General features: G+C 40.6%; 1 pseudogene; it reads right to left on the bottom strand.

Annotated features, from left to right (window-relative positions):
• LOC146307615 (sodium/hydrogen exchanger 9-like) overlaps nucleotides 1–18,096 on the bottom strand; it is a 103,461-nt pseudogene that overhangs the window by 59,654 nt on the left and 25,711 nt on the right.

Genomic DNA, 18,096 nt, shown 5'->3' with positions numbered 1-18,096 from the left:
AAAACGGTCTTCTCCTCCTCCACAGGCCACAGGGAGGACTGCCAAGTAAGAGAGAGCTCGACAGCATCAGCCGATTGAGAGCAATCCCTCTGACACAATCAGGGCAGGAGGAACAACAACACTAATGTGTGCATATGTACACTACATTCATATTTCATAACTACATTACCACTGGTCGACCAAGAAATAGATGAAGACAATTGAAGGAAACTGAGCCAATTGGTGTTTTCCAAACACAATATATCCAAGATGAATCAGCAAAAGTGAAAAATCTAACACTCGGTGATGGATATATAAATCAAAGACAAGAATGGTAAAGCAGATTAACACACAGCTTAAACTGCTATAATATAATTTGATTTTAAGAGCACATATATCACCATCAAGACCACCTCACTTTAATCCCACCACAGATGCTTCAAATGCTAAACAAACACTCTCACTGGTTATGATGGAGTCAGCAACCTGCAGCTCTTTTCCCATCTCCACTGGCTCCCTGTGGCTTTGACAAAAATTTCTATGGGAATAGAACAGTTCTTTTATTAAAATTTTAATTTTCATTCATCGATTCTGTAGGTCTTAAGCGATTCTTACATAAAAATGTGTAGCCTATACAGTATTTTTAAACAGTTTCAATATTTAGTCAATTAAAATGTGTGCAGTAGTCTACATCTATGGCTCACTGCCTTTTCTTCTAACTTTTGCTGGCGGTCAGTCTTGAATCTCCCTCGGCTCCCTTAGCTATGGATGCCAAATCCAAGACAAAGGAAAGTCTCACAGGAAAATAGAGATTTTAGAATACTAGTTGCAGCATCAGTTTTTAAATTTACTTTATGGCCAATTTTTTTTTTTTTTTTTGGTCACTGTTGGTTTATGTATTCAAAAGTTTTTGGAAGGAGGTTCTTGACATGATTTGCCAGATAACAAAACTTAAAATCTTTGGTTTACCAAAGCTGTGCATCCTGGACATTTATCCAAATGATTTTATTACTAAGAAGAGTGACCATACACTAAGCTAAGAAAGCAACATGTTCCAAACCTGAGGGATGCTAAAGCTTCACAAGCCTTGTTCACCATCCTGTATCTCAGAATTTCAATCGTTTCTCTGAAGAAAACTAAATGAAATTGTTATTTTTCAAATTAAGATTATTTAACATGTAAATTTACAAAAATCTAATAGGATAACAGTGCAATGAAGACCTGAATATGAGCTATATTCACAGACCTGTCTTTGCTGTTTCCGAAACAGCCTCATCCTGCATTAGAAAAGTCTGAATTTAAAACAACCAAAGAAGAAATTTAAAAATACAAACTCATCTGATGCAATGTTCAGTATTTGATGTATTTATCAATTTCTGTCTTTGTCTATCGTGCTATCAGTGTTACTGCTGAGAATAGAAATATTATAGATAATATAGATATTTTCTACAACTGATGCCCAGATATTTTCTTCTGTCTGTCATGCTATATCAATCTGCAGGAAGACCTTCTTCTCATGCTGCTGTGGGTTGACTGGGAGGGAAATTCCATCTGTTCTCGAGCGGGGGATTGTGCAGATGGTCATGTCTGGACACTGGAAAATGTGCACACATCATTCCCAGGTTTGCGGAGTGACACTGGGCACAGAGACTCCTCGAAGCAGCAGAGATTGACAATCAAACAGCTGCTCGTGTCACTGATACTGTGCAGCAGTGAGCGGCGAGTCAGCGCATGCAGTCGGGAATGGACGCCTGAGGGGAAAAGGGCAGCAGTTCACTGACAGGATTTGTATTCTGTCTGACCTCACTGCCACCCACAACACTAACATGGCCACACACACACACACACACACACACACACGCACACAACATATACAGTCATGCGGTGCTCACGTGAAAGTACACTGGCTTCAGCTGAGAGGAAGCTGCTCCAGGACAGCAGGAGGAAGACTGATGTTTCCAGCCAAGGATTCTCACACAGCCGAGTGAACTTGGTGAGGATGGAGAGAAAGTTAAAGAAGGTAATCATGCAGTATTCATGATGAGATAAGGTAAGATAATCCTTTATCTGTCACCGAATCAAATTTGCAACACTAATACATGGTTGGAATTGCTACTGCAATACAAATGTATGGCTGTTGCAGACTACATGCATGGTTCAGTGCCACTGTGCAGCATTCAGGCAGAGAAACACTGCAGTGTCTGCAAACAAACAAAAAAAACTGCACAAGCCAGGGAATCTGCCATATAGAGTAACGCTCCATCTTGTCTGTGAGTTCTCAAAAAGATATGTCTACATCCAATTCCTGCTTTTTCACTGTCCCACACCCCCCTCTGGCAAAGCTTCCTTTCAAACCAAACAGTAAATACAGCAAGAACAACACAGGTGGAAGTTCTGTCTGTGTGATAGTCACAAAGAAAGTGAACATGAGCAGATTTAGGGACTGTGGATATTGCAATTTTAGGACTGCTAATTGTTTACAGGTTGCTCCTCTGCTCCTGACCCCCTTAAGGTGATAATTTAGGTTTTTTTGTTTTGTTTTTTTAAGTGAAGTTGTATTGCAGAAGATGCTTGAAAATCATCATAATCACACAATGTTCTATGACGAAAAATGACAATGGTGGTTTCCCATCAAAAATGGCTGTCTGACAGCAAAATAAAATATTATAAATATAGCATACAATTAAAAAAGGTCTATCTACAAAAACTTGATATGACTTAAATGACTAAAAGACCTTTTGACCGTGTCTACAACAGTTCATTGCTAAATTTCTGTGTTGATAATCTTCTCTGCTCTAAACTGGGGATGTACTCACTGGCATCTACTATAAGTGATACACTAACTATGGATAAGTACCTCATATAACCCCACATTCAATAATCTGAACCACCACTTTTAGTGTACACTGTATTAACAAGATTTTCACTGCTTTAGTTTGCTGTCAGACAGCCTTTTCTGCCTAGAAAATGCTGTTATATAGGCCAAATATCACTCAACCAGACTGTTTTTGGAAAAACAGCAATTTTAGACAGGAGTTGTTGGTCTACTGTTGCCTCAGTCTGTTAGTTTGTGTTGTTCTGTGACCTTTATGAATCCAAACTAACCTTTTAAAACACCAATGCCAAAAAAATAACACAAACAAACTAACCGAGCAAGACAGCAGTGGGCCAGCTCCTCCCATGTTCTGCAGGGTAAAATCACTGACTTTGTGAATTGAGTCTTGCTTGTTTGCAGTGTAGTGCATTGCTCAGCTTCCTGCATTTGTACTCCTGCTGCTTCCCTAAACTTGTGGTGTTCTGACCACCATCTACGCACTGGCTATGGATAAGTACCTCACACTACCACTTTGAACAAAACCCGCCCTTCAAATACCCCTTTGGCTTATGATAATGTAAAATACCTCCCCAAATGTGGTTGTTTTTACAATTAACATGAGCAAGTACAGCGAGTAATTAAAAGATAACTGAGCAGCTGCATGTCAAAGTGAACCTGTTTAAGAAACTGCCGTTTGAAGACACAGCACAAAAGAGCAGGCTGTTGCTATAGTTAGCATCAGCAAAATCTAATAAATGCTCACTTTGTGCTTTGCTCGCACCCAGAGATTAGTCACTGTAAATAAGAGCTGAGCTGTGCCCCAAACCTCTCATGACACATCCTCATTTTTCATCCTAAAGTCTTATTACTAGGAGATCAGAGAGAAATGCTGGACAACAGCGCAAGTCGAAAATTCATCAGATGCTATTGGCTTGATTGACGACCTCTCTGCAACCATTAATGTCGCAGGAGCACTTTAGACTTAGCCACGTTGCTGTTGTTGATAAAGGTGGTACAGTAGGGGGTTTGTTAGAGAAGCAATTACCAAGTTGAGGAAGTGGATAGATTGCAGCGGATGCTGAGGTGATAATTGAGTTTGGGGTGCAGAGGCAGAGATGGGAGGGGATGAAAGGATATGAAGGCTGTTATGACTGTGAATATGAAACCCAGGAGGAAGGAGCCGACGAGCACTCTGAGAAAATAACCAGCAGAGAGGAAGAAGGCGGGGGGGTCGAAGCTATGTCCGGCACTCATCTGTCTCTAGGTGGCACTGGAGGACAAACTGACACAACATACTGATAAAAAACATGACAAAAGGGACAAACTGTTATGGAAGAAAAAGAAGCCAACAGCACAATTACGACAGAAATAAATGGAAGTCTTACAGATGCTGCAACATTAAAACAACAAGATGGTTTATGGCTCTGAAACAAGTGCAGTTGTCAGAAATATGGCCTGCTAGGTTCTCAGTGTAAACCAGTCAAGAGCAGTGAGCATAAATTCACATGCTTATTATGCTGAGCTAAGCCTTTAAGTGCAATTTATTGGAGTCATTCCTAAGAATACATGGGCTTTTTTAGAAGTTAAATCCCTCCCTGAAAAACAATCCATTCTGAGTTATTTGCCTCTGAGACGTCCCCTCGTAGTTAGTGGGGAACAGGGGAAATACTACTGTTGTTCACAAAGACAGCAGCATCTCGCTGTTCACACCGCTGTAAATATTTACTTTGAGGAGGGGGGAGGGAGAGACTTCCACATGGAAGTCATTGAGTGCAAGAGAGGCCTCACAGGGAGGAGAGACGGAGGGAGGGAGAGGGCCTGGAGCAAGCAGAGACAAGCAGCCATGCGAGTGGCTGATGGAGTTGGCTGCGTTTGTGGAATGACAGCATGTCTTTACCCAACACAGACCCTCCCATGTACTCCCCTTAGACTCTGACTGCTTTAAATGAATGTCAAAGCACCGAGTCAGCAATAACAAAGTGGTGGCTGTTGGTTTTTGGTCCCCACAACTAAAGGTGAAATATGTAAGACCAGAGTTCAAGTTGGAGTCATGGACAGAATAAAGATAAGATATAAGAAGATATAAGATGGTTGAATCGAGTTCCTTCTCCTAACGTTTTCAACCTTTTATAAAGGTACCACGTGGAACCCTTTCAGAGAGTTCTATCTGGAACCCAGAACTGCCCTATGAGAGGTTCTCCAGAGAACCCTTCTATGGTGTAATGGTTAGGGTGTTAACAAGAACCCATCCAGGACTCTCTACCGATAATCTTTTTATATTCCAAAGGTTTTATCTAGTACCCACCACAGGGCTTCTATCAAGAACCTTATTTATATTCCAAGGAGAACATTTTTATATTACAATATTTTTCTAGAACCCGTACAAATGGTTTGACCAAGAACCCTTTTCACAAAGGGTTCTACTAACTACTTTTATATTAACCCTTGACTAAAGAGTTCTTCGAAGATTTCAACAATCTTTGTAAAACTCCTTTTTCCAAAAAGTGTTCTTCAGAAGCAAATCGTTCTGGGTAGAACCTCAGCCCTTCAGGAAGAACCCTTATGGAGTGCTTATTTCTAAGAGTGTACACCATAGCCTGAAAACAAAAGCATCCGCCTGTAAGCTACACTTTTTTTTGCCTGTGGTTTACACAGCCTGTCTGCTATATTTGCTATCATTTGCCATTGTCCACTGTTTTCAGGTAAGAAAAAGTTAATACGTAACAAGCCAATTTAAATTTTGGTAACTGCATTTAATCTGAGAAAAGTAATAGGTTACATGTTAATACCAAAAGCAGTGGAATCAGTCACTCCCAACACTGATGATGGCATATCATCACTGTCATTTTAGGATTTTGTAGAGTAAATATATCACATATTTCTCCTTTAATGAGATACACTTTCTGATGGCCACAGTAAAACTCACAGAAACTTACTTTTTACTCCAGCCATGATGAAAATGGTTTGTTGTGGATCCTTAAAGTGTCAAAAAAAAGTCTGACAAATGAACCCATAATGTATCTCCACTTTTCATGCCGTCAGGTTGAAATGAGCTAGCACACACCAGAACATGCCTTAATCTCCATAGCAAAAGGGGAAGAATCAATCAAGTTGTCGCTAATGAGCTCGGAAAGCTGAAAAGGGAAAATCTATTATCCCCCCGGTGAAAATAAAGACTCCAGTTGTGCTAGCACATTAAGTTTGGCCACTAAGTAAGTTGGTCAGTGTGACCCTCTGGAGACTGTATATTCAGGCATCTCAGCCTGTTAACTCCCAGTCAAAACTCTCAAGATGTCAACACAGGACCTGGTTGAATGGTGGCTGGGTCAGGGCTGTTGGAGCAGGAAGTTTAGTGGCTGTGAGAGGGCACATCAGCGTAAGGTTGAGCTGCTCTGGGAGCTTGTTAAAATTCCAGTGCCAGGACCCCGCGTGGCTCGCTAATAAGGGCCGGCTTTGTGTGGGGAGCCAGGGCGACCGGCAGGCCAGCGAGCCAGTCAAGTGACAGGAGATGGCATGAAGGCCGGTCACGCCACTCCAGGAACAAACACAGCACTATCTGACTGTTTGTCCGGGAAGACGTGCAGGCTCCCTCCTCTGCACTTCAATGTACACAGAGACGGCAGCCACAGCGTGAAGGAACACAACAATCTGCGCGCTCGCCTCCTTTTCTTCCCATCTGCCGACCTGTCTGGGCCCATTTGTGCGATCGGAGAAAGAGATGTCAGAGCGTGCAGGTACTGAACATGTGATGTGTGTGAATGTAACATGCAAATACAGACACATATCTTATCCCTGTCATCTTCCTTCCACCTCCATGTTTTCATCTACACTCTTAGAAATAAAGGTTCCAAAAGGGATCTTCCTGGCTGAGGTTTTACCCAGAACTATTTGCATTCTCAATGGAACCCCCTTGGTGGGCTCAAGATAAAACCCTTGGAATATAGAAAGGTTCCCGAGAGAACCCACTGTATGTGGTGTACATTAAACCCCTGAAAAGCCCCCGGTCGTGCTCTAGATCAAACCTTTGGAATGCGAAAGGGTTCTTGGTAAAACCTGCTGAGTGTGTTCTAAACAAAACCCTTGGAATATAAAAAGGTTCTGCATCTTGTTCACACCCTTTGAGGAGGAATGGCTCTGGGCAGAACCACTACACCACAGAAGGGTTCTCTATAGAACCTTAAGTTGGGTCCATGTGGATTCTGCCAGGAACCAAAAACATTTCTCCTATGGAGAGAAGCTGAAGAACACATTATTTTTCTGGTTAGCACTTTGATTTCTAAGAGTGTTCCTGCCAGGCCATGAATGTGGACCTGTGTGTGTTGTCTCTCTGCTCCCTGCCTTGCCATCTGTTAGCACGTCGACTCGAACAGCTTTGTTCACTAGCAGTGCGTAAATAAAGCAGACAATGACTGCGCGTGTGTGTGTGAGCAGGATAAACATGCAATGCTGGAGACGGGGGGGAAAAGTTGAGGGAAATGAATGAAGCAATTTAAATGCAAGGACAAGGCTTGACTGCATCATGGCTACTTCACTGAGCTTCTGAGGATTTTATGCCGTATTTTGTCTGAATTTGACAGTTGCTGCGTTAGCTTGAGTTCGTTAGCCGGGAGTGTGTCTCTACTCTGGCAGCGAGTCTCTCCACTGTGTACCTTAATGAGATGCTGACAGTGCCAGGGGCGACTCGCTTACGCAGTCCACTGCAAAGCATCTGAGGCACTCATGCGGTTTTGCCAATCACACCCTTTCCTTAAAGCTGGCAGCATCCACCCAGCCTTCCCTCTTCCCCCGCACATCCACCCCCGTAATGCCAAACGGAAAAGACTGAGCTCCCACACAATTAAACCTAGAAACGTATTGCAATTCCAAATCCTACAGCGAGACACTCACTGTGTCAGGACGATGGCCACGGCGTCATTCGGGACACTCTCGCCAAACAGCGGGGTGTGCAGGTCCAGGTCCACGCGCAGCTCTGACAACAGGCTAAGGACTGACATTAAAAGAGGAAATAAAAGAAGAGTTACTGCTACCGAAGACTGCCATAACTCCTCCTCTAATCACACAGCAAAAGTGGTGAGGAGTATCACCTCAGCTGCTACAAACAAGAAAAACCAGGGGAATTAAGGTTACAGTGTAACAATGAAAGCTGACAGAGTATGTCAGTGCACTGACAGCACTGGAAAGAGGATTTTGACACTTGGAGCAGCCAGAGTAGCGAAACCAAGCAAAGACTTGTTCAGCCCCAGCTGAGGAAAATACACAATGCTTTGGAACAGACAATATTTATGTTTGCAAGGGTAACAGAACAGAGAGAAATACTGAGCTGATCACCGACTTTTTTAGGAATTGTTAAAGCTGCGAGGAGTTTTTAACTGGTTATGAAACTCAATTCAAAACTGATGTCTCTATATGGCAAACAAATAAGACCATTCATGTGAAAATTAGCTATTCCTATATAATCGCTCTTAATGCCTGCAATTAGGCCGGATTCACCTTGAAATCAGATTAAACAAGCCTGCATTTAGATTTTCCCAGCCAAAGTTGCAGTGAGCAGTTAAAAAGAAGCAGGAGGAGATTTAAATTCAGATTATAATATTGTGGATGCTACATTTTGTGGTTACGGCACTGGAAACGCCACTGCTTTTGTCCACAGGGGTCCCCAAAATGTAGTAGCTTTAAAATGTGTTTTTGTATGTTTTTTTCACTGAATGAATGAACTGCGTACTATGTCGAAAAAAAGGCAAAAACCTATACCAATGTTTTTTTTGTTTTTTTTCACATTTGAAGCTCCTATTGAGGGTTTTGAATAAATAAAAGAAAAACCCTTATTTCTAAGAGTGTTGATTGAAGCAGAACATTTCAGTAGATAAAAGCATGATGTGAAATTTGGAGAAGATTACATCTTTTTAAAATAAACTGTAACTTTTGGACTTTTTGGACAAGGCTCCAGAGTTACTGAAAATGTTTGGATAACACTAGTCGGAAATAATCCTACGCAGCCATCACTGCAATTTAAATCAACAAATAATATTAATAATATTAGTGTAGCCTAATCTTGATCTGCAACTGTGCAGAAAAGTTTCAAAAGAAAGAACAGACGTGTAAAATGTCAACGAATTTGCATATCAACGCTACAAACAAAGCTTCAAACTATTCGGTACAGCCCTAAACTAAAAAAAACTAAAAACATGCGAAATCTACGTCTGAGTATGTGATGTGTATTTTACAGTGAACATTTCCTGTGTTTGCAAATCAAAGTCATACCACCTGTAGTAAAACATGGCAATCTGTGATTTGCTGGCAGCTGTAGCGAAGACAGATCATTCAAGTAAAGTAAACGACTGAACTGCTCGATAAGATTCAGTTGTTGGTAGTTACCGGCTGTTCCTGCAGGTGTTTCTCTTTCACTTGTGTTCTTGTTCGGCGAGCATGAATATACATGTGAACGTGTTTATTAGCTTGGGGTATAGCTGCTGTTTTCAGCATAGAAGGATAACGACTATGAGATTCTGGGAGTCTTGAGACGACACTGGTGGGAGAAGGGGGAGATTAGAGCTAAGACCCTGCAGCTGATTAAAACATCCAAAAGGAGCCAATTACAGTTTAATGCAGGGGAGCTACAGGCAGAGAGCTCCATGCTTTAAATAATGTAAGATTCACTCACTGCTCAGCAACACAAAGAACGATAAGAAACACATCTCGATTAGGAAATCGTGTATGGCTTCGAGAGCAGAGAGGAATGGATGTCTAGTGATAGGTCAAGTCTTGTCTGTTTCACCAGCGCTGATGCCTGGAAGGGAGTCCCTAGCATTTACTGTAACCAGCTCTTGTGTTATGTCACAGTGTGAGTCATCTACAGAGGTTAAATGCTTGGAACCTCCAACTCATCAGGAGAGCTGATGAAACTGCAAGGCAAAGCATTGTAAGACTACGTAACAAAAAGTCAAATTTCCTTTGATTTTGTTCCAGGCGAGCACTGTGTTCTTGTGATGACACATGGAAGAACAAAGGGTGAGATTGCTAATCGCTGAAACAAAAAGCATCCTGGAGGTTTACATTCAGATGAGCCGAGATGGTGAAGTGCAATAATTTTACTCAGTTAAAACCTCTTTAGGTGCATGGCGTGTCCACCAGAACTCACAGTCTCGCTCTTTTCTGAGGCTTTTGCTTCCTGGTGGCTTACTTTGATTCTCTCCGAGTTTTGAAGCGTGGAACGTCTCCAGGTGTTTTCTGGCCTTATCCTTTCTTTTTTCCCTGCGGATTGTACTCCAGGGCCCGTCTTATGATGTTATTTGTGTTTCTTTTTTTTGACTGTGGTAGCCATGTTTTCCTGTGCCCAGTCACATAAAAACACTGGGCTTAAGTTGTCATCTAAGGATGGCTTAAGTCCCCCACAGATGGTTTCACAAATCCAGGGTTCCCTTCGAGACACAAACAAATGTGATGAAGAAAAGTGTTTAAGATTCTCCAAACTCTCCAAACTGCTTTGTCTCTCTGCACCCTATCTCAGAATGAGACCAGGATAAATTTCTTACCTTGTGAAGGTCCCTTTAGGAAAAAAAAATAGTTGCATAAAATCACCCCAAGGATCACTAAGGGTGATTTTATAAAACTCATAAGAATAAGTAAGTCTCAGTGTAATTATTTGCAATTAAGTTTGCCCTTGTGTGTTGTTATGAGTTCCTTAGTAACCATTCTCCTCAGGAAATTCTAAGGGACCCATAACAGTCCCTTAAAAGTGAAATAATTTGTGGAAAATCAAACAATGGCTGAATTTATGGTGAGGAGGAGACACCAAGACATTGCAGGGCAGGGAACTGGTTGGTAATCCTTCACAATTCTTCATTTGTGGTTTTGTTAGCCACCATAGCTTTAGGATGTAGCGTAGGCATTTGCTGAAAAACACCCGTAACTTGTTTACGAGTGCCTTTGTGGTTCTCCAACTCTCAGAATTACAGAGTAGGTCAGTCCTCATGTTCTATCGAAGATACGCAGAGCTGGTTTAATAACCAGATTGGTTGTAATATCTTGAAAGCTTGCTGTGCTTTACCAATCCATCGCTTTATGTCCTTGTCTGCTCCTACATCCCTGCTAAATGTGAATACTTTAGCAGGTGAACTGCTCAACATCCTCTATGGCCTGATGGGATTGAGTTTATTCTTAAGGTCTTAGTTTTTCCAGCATTGATACTTGGTCCAAACTGCTCACTGCTATCCTGTAGTCTATCTATATTCTGCTGAATGTGGTTTTCTACAAAATCAAGGTCTTTGGATTACCAAGGTCCACTGCATTCCTGCCATTTGGTTTGCAGTTGTTCCTTTCATGGTAACCATGAAAATCAAAGAAGAGAGGAGACAACCCTGCTGTACACCTGCAGTAATGGCAAACATGACTTTTTAAAATGTTCTTTATTAAATTTATGACTTTAGAGGGTAGATTCTAGTGGCCTGGCAGCTTCTACAGCATTTCCCTGTCCAGGCACCAGTCAATGTCCACAAAATTAACATAGAGAATCCCTTGACATTCAATACACAGTTCCACAATGAATGTACAATTTGCATCTCTTGTAATTTACTTGTTCTGTTCCTCCTAATAACACATCATTTGTTTACAATTTGGAATTGGTAAAGAAACTAAATTTGATGGAAATTTAGCTTGCATGCCCTGAGACCGTATGTGAAATTTGCTTAACTGAAATAATACAGTCATTTGGATGTTTTGTATTGTGTGTTAACAGTGACTTTTAAGATTAGCCAGTAGCAGTTTGAATCAGTAATCCAAAAAAATGCATATGCTGTATAAATAATCAATTTCTTCATCCTGCTGAAGACACAATCTTCAACTTGCATCCCACGTCATGTGTAGAAAAGCAATTTCTCGTCTCGTTCATGATAAAATTCAAATTTGTGGAAAAAAATACAAACAAATTATTACTCACTTATTTATACAGCTGCATCTCTCAGCACACTGCATCTGCTGAGAGGAATATGAGCTGAACTCCGCAGTGAGTTCACCAACAGTAAACATCAAGCAGAAGATGCTGAGCATATGAATGAGCGCACGCACACATGACATGCTCAGCTCCGCGGGGCGGCTGAGAGTTGACACTGAGTGACAAGGAGAATACTGACAATGACGAGGCGATGACGAGCCTGTCAACTCCGCACTTCGTGACGCCTCAAGTACCTCCTTCTGCAGGATATCGACTCCAGCATTTTTGGATGTACGCTGTTAACTTGAGCCATAAACATTTCTTCAGCTTGTCCCCACAGGAAAACCCTATTTGGTAATGGTTAGGGTGCTAAGAAGAACCAACCAAGGAGGTTCTACCAAGAACCTTTTCATCTAGAACATACACAGGGGGTTCAACCTAGAATTTTGAACTTACCAAGGGGCACCAAGAACCTTTATATATTCCAACAATTTTACTTGTAACACACTCAGGGGCTCCACAGAGAACCGTTTTGAATTCCAAATTAAAAAATTAAATAAAATAAATGTATCAAGAACCCATCCAGAGGTTTCTCTTTCTTCCAAAAGGGGCTCTTTGGAATAAAAGGTTTCATAAAAAAAATCCTTAGTCTTATAAAGAACGCCTGACAAACCTTTCTTTAAAAAAAAAAAAAAAAAAAGGTTCTTCAGAAGCAAACAGTTCTGGGTAGAACCTCAGTCTTTCAGGAAGAACCGTTTTGGTACCCTTATTTGCATGTTTAGAGTGTATGTTTACTGATAATGTAGATTAGATTAAGATCACATTAGATTAGATTATGATCTATTACATTACATAAATGGCTGCATACATAGATGTATAGACAGATAGGAAAAATGCACAAATCCTTACTGCAAATGCTGCAAGAGAAACCAGTTTCAAAAAGGCAAAACAAAATTATCATATAACAAAAACAATGTCGGCTATGGAAAAAGACAACACAGATGCACACTCACAAACACACACACACAACACACTCATAAGGATATATGCACAGACAGGCAAACAGAAACTCAGAGCAGTGGCATTCTGAAGGCCAGACAATATTATATTCAAAACAATAACAGCTCCCGGTAGATTCATATTCCACCTGTTGAAGCCAAGGTGCAAAAAGAACCCTATAAATTAGTTTCCGGGAAAATTTGTGATATGAATAATGAGTAACCTCTGTTAGAAGCGTTTGGCCCTGTGGTGAATACCAGGCCAGCGAGGGCAACGCAGCCAGTATACGACCAGACTGACAATAAGAGCAGTGGCAGGAGAGCAGCCTCAGGACTTGTTTTGACAGATCTGGCTCTTTGGTCTTTGACAGGTTTAAAGCTCTTCCTGGTTGGGGAAAATCCTTTATCTGGAGAGGGTTGAGGTAGGCCCTGGAGTCAGGATCGTTCCATCTCCCTGCTCCCATAATGCCTGGCTGATGACAGCATGTCGTGCACCAGTCACACTGCAAGACGGCGGGAAAAAAAAAAAAAAAAACACAGCGCCCACCCCACACACACACATACAAGGGTGCGGGTTGGCTGTGTTGTCATGGCAACCCTGTCCTACAGCTGTCAAGTATTCATCAGTTTCCACAGCAACACCATAAGGTGGAGAGAGTAGACAATTATTTCAGACATAATACAGTTGAAAGGGTCGAATGGAAGCCTTATTAGGTCAAATTACCCCGCTGCAGAGGTTTAGCAGAGGCAAAGCTCGTGGTCGTCTCAGTCAGAGAGCATGGGATTTGCTCGCTGATTTGACCAAATTAGGCAGATATAATACTGAAAGCGATGCATTTGGAAAGAGATAATGGTCAGCGGGGAATTACTATAATCTCCCCGGCTCGGAGTAAAAAGTGCTCAATTTTTTAGGCATTGACAAGTGTACAAACAAGGGTCACAAGACTGTAGCTAGAAAAATCTCCCTCACAGTTTGAAAGAAAGTAAACCAGCACTTTATAATTAGTAGTTTTGCAGTTTTGTTTACTTTGAGTCTCCCAGCAGTTCCTTGTTATGTCAGTGCAAGGTCTCTTAAAAAATTCAATTAGTTTTAATTACCTTTTAAAAGCAATTGGAGAAAAAAGTACGTAAAAGTGCCTGTTTTTTAATTAGAGCCTTACATAAATAGAAGACATCAAAAAACTTGTGTGCTGCTCTTTCTCTAGTTAGTGGAGCCAGTCTTGCACCAGCAGCGTTACTTATCAAATTTTGTAACATTTAAGAATTAAAGAGCAGTGTGTAGGATTTAATGGCATCTTCCAGTGAGCTTGAAGACTGCAAACAACTTGTGTCAGAGAACCTGTAACAGTTGTATTTCTTAAGGAAACTTCAGAAGGCAAAATTCCTGAGCCAAGTTCTTGTTAACTTTTAAAGAGGAGCATTAGAAAGCATCCTGCCTGGATGTGCATGGCTCAAGACAGGAAAACTCAGCAGGGGATCATTAAAACTACCCACAAGATCGTTGGTACCCTTTGACCGAGCATTAATGATATCAGGGAGGTGTCTGCATGGAGCCCAAAGGATATATAAGACAATGCCCACCACAGCTGGTTCACCCTGCTGCCATCAGGCAGGAGATATAGAAGTATCCACTGCCGTAACACCAGACAACAGCACAGCTTCTAACCTCAGGCTGCCAGACTGCTTAATTCATCCTCAGCACTCTTCCGTGTAAAACAATTTGTTTTATTTTTATCTCTTCAACTAATCTACTGTGTAGGTTGTTTTTCTTAAAAAACAAAGAGCTAGCTACATCTAAATCTTGCTATACAACTCTGCTGTATAATGATAAATAAAGTGATCTTGTATCCTGTAATACTGACAAATGTTTAGGCCCACTATTATATACACAATTAGCAACCACTTCCTGTTTTCACAAGTATCAAAATGCTTGACTACACCTAAATATGCACTATCTAATCATGGTATAATATGATATAATAACCAATTTTACAGCACCATATCACATTTCTTAACTTGTCAATGTTTAAGCCTATTATATATTGCTAATTAGAGTGTATGTGCTTAAAAAGTCATTATGGCCTGCCTGTGTTTCCATTTTTGCTTAAATGTTCTATTACCCCAGCTCTGCTGCAATACTAATACTGTATCTAATGTTGCAATATTGCTGCCATGTTGAGTCGTGCACGCATACACGTATGTCTATCTGTCTTCAATATTCACTTTAAATTTCAGTGGTTATTGCTGAAATCTGATGTAAACAGCTATAAACAAGACATTTCCAACTCTGGCATCATTTTCAGCTCTGACACACTGAGAGAAATATGCATGTGCGGTATTCAAGAGAACTCCTGAAAAGAGAAAATAAATAAATAGATAAATACAAACTCAAAAGATGAAAGGAAATACTGCGGCGCCACCCCGCCCCCGCCCCAACAAAAAAGTCTTTCCTTTGAGAAGTTAAGTGAGGGTTTCACCGACCTTTTGTAACCATCCCTGAGGCTACAGAGGATGCAACGCAGCAGGCGTTCCACTTTGTGACCTCAACCATGTGTCTTATTCTGAGTCTGAGAAGAACAGTTTTCAGAACTACGGATCTTTGGGGACTTATAAAACCAACAAATTAAAAATCAACACATGCATGTAGAAAGAAACAAATAACTGCATGGTAGTTACATCTGAGCCTCATAAAATTGCACATATTTAAATGAATATCAATATAGACAAAGACTAAAACCCATTTACTCACTGGTTGTCTCTATTGCCAACAAACTGATAAATAAATTTCAATTTCTTACACGGCGTCTGTCCATCTCTCACAAGAGAATGTAAAATAGCAAGAGGAAGGTAAACATAAAGATTCTGTGTACATCTGTATCTACCTTTAAATCTGCTGGTGCTTTTACCAGATATGTTTTCTCAGTACCTGCATACGCTTTTGAATTGTCAGCAGGACCTCAAGTCTATTCCTCGCTCATATGGACTCACACTGACATTAATTTAAAGTCTCGATATGACTAGACCAACATTATGTCTTTGGAATATGAGAAGAAGTCAGGGTCATATCCAAAATGTTAGAAACACTGAGTTTATGTGAATTTATACTGAACAGAAATATAAATACAACTTGACTTGAAGTACAGGATCTACACAGGAGACAGGAGACTTTTTCTGGGCACACAAATGGGTTATTTCTCTCAAATTTTGCTCACAAATGACTCACACTCTGCCTTTAATTGGCAGACTAGGGTTATGTCTTTGCCCTCCTGGGAAAAAAAATGTTATCTGTAGCCCCATGTGAAATAATCATAATTCAGTGCCAAGTAAATGTCATTTTAGAGTGGCCTTTAATTGTGACCAGCCCAAAGCACATCTGTGCATTAATCATGCGGTTTATCCAGCATCTCTACATGCCACACCTGTCAGGTGGATGGATTATGTTGGCAAAGGAGAAGTGCTCATTATGATGGGTTTCAAGAAATTTGTGAACAGATTTGAAAGAAATAAACAATTTGTCTGCATAGAAGAAGTCTTAGATTTTTTTTTAACCTTGTGTCATGAAAAATGGTAGCAAAAACTGAGGTTTGTTGCATTTATATTTTTGTTGAGTCTATATCTCCTCACATTATAGTCTAAATACTGCTTGAGAGGATCCTCCACACTCCCAAAAATATAATTTTGAGAGAGAAATACTAGTCTCATTTAACGATACTGACTCTAAAAACATCAAAATCAGTCTTAAAAACCCATCATGTAAGTTTCGTCTGTAATTGTAAAATGTTAACTCCTCCTCAGCTCATTCAAATCTAAATTTCAGAGCAATGGAAATGTAAGAGCTCTATGTGTACTTCTCTGCACCTTGTGTGGGAGTGTTTACTGGTTTTCCATTTTGGACTTGAGTTCTGGGTGAGACTGAGGAGTGGTTGGATCAGCCCTCGCCAAGAACACCTCGTTTTTGTCTTCTTGGACACAAATCTGCTCTACAAGCCAGACTTACAAAGGCACCGTTTTGGTAAATTCTTGCAAGCTTCCTTAATGCAGCCAGGATTACACTACAGAACAGGAAAAACACAAAAACACCTTGTTTTAAGGACTGGATGGAGCTCATGACTGTTACAGCCTCATATTAATTACTGCTAGCCATTTAATGAATCATGGGGTAGTTTTTCTCTGTATGGGTTTGTATTCTTTGGTATCCATAGACCATCATGTTTAAGTATGTTTGGAACTGTATTTGGTGCAGTATGTTTGAGATAAAGACATAAAATATACATGTAGAAAAAAACAAAATTCCCAGAAACAGTAGAGGACATGGCATTAGTGCCTTCAGTTGTGGCTGCAGCCCTAAATCAGCATCCAAATAATTATACTCAATGGCAACATTTCCTTTTGTAAGACTACAGTTGCTATCTGCTGCTCTCAGATTTAGCTTTCATTGGGTTATTAGTAGGGGTGCAACGATACTGATACCAGCATCGGGTATCGGTCCGATACTGTCCTCACGTACTCGTATTTGTACTCATAAAACTACTCCGACACCACGTCACGAAAAGTAGCCGCTCGACACAAGCTAACAGCTAAAGAGCCGCCATGATGCGGAGTTCAAGGTGTTTGAAACTTACCTTCTTTCTTTGGTCGCGTCGTCATCATCAGCGAGAGACTCGTTGTCCTCAACATCCACTAATGACCGCAGAGACTTTGGAAACTGTCCGTAAAATCCCATTTAAGTCCATGTAAAACTTAAATAAATGCACAGAGTCCACCTGTAGATCGCAGTCAGACGCTGTCCAATAAATCCTGGCGGGTGTAAAATAGTCCAATGTCTCGAATAATTAATCCGAAGACGAAGAAAACCAGTCTGTAACCCTCTTTTCTTCGTAATAAACTGCTACAACTTCTCTTTGTGTATTTAATCTTCACCAAAACGTCCTGACAGCTCAGTACAAGCAACTTCACTCTTTGGGGTTCACAGCGGGGTCAATAAAACTGTTGCACACATGGCCCCACACTCATACCTGTCCCCCCCTAAACAATGACAGGTAGGAACTAATTAGCTCTTAGACAAGAGGGACATGAAGAAGAAACTTAAATACTACACGTGTAAATGTGTAATTAAAATACTAGTTAAAGTCCTGTAAATGATGAAAATGCTAAATAATAATACGCAACACAATTTGTAACAGTTAATTTCATTCTGCAAGTCCATAATAATGTTGTGAAATTATTATACTGAAATATATCACATACACAGTAAACTCTACAGCTTAATAAGGGACACAAAATCAGTAAAGTAACTACTACGAATAACCTAAAAATGTAATGTGTATAATAACTATGGTTACACTTGTAGCAGTAAACAGCAACAGTGGTTTGTT

This window comes from Lutjanus erythropterus, chromosome 21 (genome assembly GCF_056507025.1).
Source record: "Lutjanus erythropterus isolate fLutEry1 chromosome 21, fLutEry1.hap2, whole genome shotgun sequence".
In the NCBI taxonomy this organism is placed as follows: domain Eukaryota; kingdom Metazoa; phylum Chordata; class Actinopteri; order Lutjaniformes; family Lutjanidae; genus Lutjanus; species Lutjanus erythropterus.
Note: the sequence above shows the minus strand (reverse complement) of the source record. Positions and strands in the feature narration are given on the sequence as shown.